This window comes from Nanorana parkeri, unplaced genomic scaffold (assembly GCF_000935625.1).
Source record: "Nanorana parkeri isolate BGI_ZX_2015 unplaced genomic scaffold, ASM93562v1 scaffold1270, whole genome shotgun sequence".
NCBI lineage: Eukaryota > Metazoa > Chordata > Amphibia > Anura > Dicroglossidae > Nanorana > Nanorana parkeri.
Genome location: NW_017307538.1, coordinates 376,007 through 379,917, shown reverse-complemented (window position 1 = coordinate 379,917; position 3,911 = coordinate 376,007).

Sequence of the window (3,911 nt, the reverse complement as noted above, 5' to 3'; positions counted from 1 at the left end):
TGAACTGCAGTGTTACAATGTAGTTTGGCATTTCTTATAGTTGATAAATCTAAAGCATATATATCAATTTTAGTGCAGGTTAAAAGAGTGAAGGCCTAGACACTTGCACTTTGCTGAAGGGGAAGATCAGCTCAGCTGGTCTGGAACTCTCATTCCTCCATGTAAAAGAACTCACAGGACAACATCCAACATGCAGTAGCATTTTCTCTCATAGTGTTTATAAATGTAGCCCTTCTATTACCAGCAAGAGTGGTAATATCATTTCATGTTGACATTTGACTATAGGTTTCTTTAAAGTAAAACTGTGGCCAGACAAAGGCAGTTAATGCGTTTAAAAAAAGAAGCCCTCACCGACCTTTGTAGCTTCAGACACTGTGAAGAAATGCATTCTTACAACAGGCACTGAAATCACAACTCAACTCCACATACTTCCTCAGGATCCTGCCAGCCTTCCAATGAAACAAACAGAAGGTGCTGTAAGTTGTTCAGAAACTGACTGCAACCAGAATTTAGAATCTGTATTACGGTCTTTGAGATGTAATGGCTCCATAATGCCTGCAGATACACAGATCTGGGAGAACTGGTTATACAGCTCATATTGTGAACATATGTATAGTCATTGCCAACAGCCTGCCCACAGGTTTAATTAAAAGTGAAGGATCAACCTAGAATTAATCAATGAACATTAAACAGCCATATAACGCACATGCCTTGGTAAATGCATAGCAAAATGTTTGAGTTCTGTCTGCGCTTTGGTTGTCCAGCAATCAGCATTGGCAGTTTTCTGGACAACCTGAGCGCCGACAAAAATCAAACATGAGGCTATGCATTTTTCAAGGTACGTGTGCTATATGACTGTTTAATGTTCATCGAGTAATTCCAGAGTAAGCTTCCACTTTAAGAAGCCATGTAGTTCAAGTATATGATACTTGCAACTAAACAAACATTTAGTGGGAACTGATCATTCTATTAGGGTAACAGTCATCCACTATGGACCAGCTAGACCCTAAACCCCTCTTCCCACTCACATCTGCCATTAGCTACAAATAGGTGTCTACCTGCTGAGCAAACGGTGCAGGATTATATTAACTATTTTGCAGTATACCCCAAAACCATTTTTTTATCCTACAGTAGGAGTTACCAATATGCCTTTTATTAACCATGCAAATAGGTGATCACCTTAGTAATTTGAAATGTCCTCCTATGTTGCGTGACCATGAGGCTCAGCATTAGAGTATGACAACCAGCAGAACACTTTACAGGAACCAAAGACATAATTAAAGAAATAGTCCATCCAAAGCTAACATTTTAGCTTTGGTACATGCTGGAGAGTTAGGCCACATTTCTTATTACATCTCTAAGGAATTAGGGAATATTGGTGCTACCTTTATTGAATTGCTGGGTCTGCACACCTGCTCTGATCCTTATGATGGGGTCCTATTCCCAATGTAGACAGGAAAAGAGTCAGTATCTATCGCAGGAGAGCGTGTTGTTGGAGTATTTGAGATATAGATGAAACCAGGGTCTGGCTCAGTGCACAAGGCTTTACCTATAACTATAATATACGTTTTTAGAGGACTCGGCCTTTAATACCAATGGTAAGTACCTTAACAGTTCATTATTTTAAACAGAGCTTTCTCTGCTGACAACTTAATGCGAATATGGAAATTGAGTTATGCTTCACCAACCAGGGAGATGCCAGGACAGGTTTTGAAGGATTGAGGATGGAAATTCCTCAAATTACCTGTTGATTTAAATGAAATTGCCTATCTGTAACCCCGTTTACTCATTAAATCCCACCATCATTACATTTTCAAGGCTAAACAGAGTTCTTTAATAAATCTCCAGAAATGTATTATGAACATGTCACTCTTTTGGGAATATGTGCATAACACATATCTGGTGATTTATTTAAAAAAAACTCTACTGAACTCAATAATGTGTTGACCTGTTTCCAGTCTTCTGACAGGTCAAAACATATTGAGGTTAGTAGACAATTGTCAATCCAAAACCATTGCAGACACAATGGTTGATACATCATACAGGCACTGTCTGCCTTTTATTTTAAATGATTTTCCTCTCTACCCTATGCTACGAGCTACCTTAAACGTTCAAATCGCCTCCATTATGTTTTTGAGGCTTACAATTTATGCATCTGAACATTCAACATAATTCTTAATCTCTGTGGTCACATAAATTCAGACGGGCCAACAAATCCCATGGCAGAAAGAAATAAACTTTTTTTGCTTAATGGGCAAATGGGACTTTTATAATAAGAAGAGTGTCTAAATGTTGTATGTCGTGTGCAGACAGAATGAATCCAGAACAAATTGTTGGCCATAAATCAAATGTAACCCAGTGATTCCTTAAACATGCTTGAGATACTAGTGGATCGAGTTACTTGGGCTGCAGAAGCAAAGCTTACTTAATCCTTGTACTGGACAGTCTTGTATGTCATTAAACAGCCCCGAGTCTATCGTTTCTGGCTAGGTTATTCCGGATGTATAAGGAAATAAAAAGTTGGATGAATCATAAATATAAAGGCTGAGATTTGTTACAGTAAAGGTAATTCTTATTCTCACCGAAGGATAAACTTTACAAATGCTGTGTTGACCTGAGGACAAGGTTCAGATCCCTCAATGGGATTCCACATGCATAAAGGTACCTTACACGTTAAAGTATATGGCCACCCAAATTTTCATACTCTACGCCAGTTTGTTAAAACACCTAGAGGCCCCGGAGAACAGATCTTTCTCTATGGAACCCAGATCCAACTATATACTACATATATTTTTTTTTTTATTTAGAGAGAGAGATCTTCTTCAGTTCTATCATATCCACCAAAGACAGACAAATTCTGGGGAATCTGCCTCTAATTTTTAACAATGAGGCCCAAACATTTTTTGATCAGACCTTTAAATAAGGTTGGCCAAACATGCATGGCCAGCTCTGGATGTACCTCAAGCCAACTCACACAGGCAACAGCAGATGTGGTCATATATTGATGTATACACTGTTGACTGGATCTACCATTGCAGTATTCCAAAATCCTACAGATATCTAATGAACTTGGAATTATCTATACCCCATGAATGGCATCACCCTTAGTTGACCCATAGTCAGTGAATGTGTGGGCAATATTTTTTACAGTGAGATACAAATTTTGAGCAAATTTTAGCTTCATGTTAAGTGCTCAAGTCAGACTTCAAGATTTACAAGTGAAATTGAACATCTGCCAAAATCCTTTTCTAGTTTTAGGTAGAATGGGTAAAAGTTACAATCTCTGTGAAGTTTTTATTGCTCTATGTAATGCCACTTGGGAGATTTATTCTCACATTTTGTCCTGGTGATCTATCGAGACCATAAACACCTTCATCTACCAACTTGGCCAATCAGACACTGAATGCCCATGAGAAAATGAAAGGCAGATGCTATGTATGACTTATTTGCCTTGACCCTTTGGGGTTAAATTACTAAAGGTCAAGTAGGCCGTTCACTTTGCAAGGGGATTTTTCCTTAGCTTAGTGAAGGTGATTAAAATTCCCTTTGCAAAGAGTACCCAATCACATGCCAGGAAAAGAAATAATACAGTATTTTTGCTCGTACATGATTGGGTGACAGTCAGCAGAGCTTCACTCATTCACCAAGCTAACGGAAAATTCCCTTGCAAGAGGAACAGGCCATTTGCCTTTAGTAAATCAGCCCCATTGACTTTACTCTGTTTTGTTCTGCATGCATTTAATGGGATTAAGCTATTGACCAATTAAAAGAAAATGTGCTAATTTTAATAATGTTTGGACCCTGGGAATTTACTGTAGCATTCTAAAAAAGGATTTAATACTATAAGAAAAAAAAAAAAAAAAAAAAAAGCAAAAAAAAAAAAGAGGGGATTTTGCTCTTTCCAGTTTTAG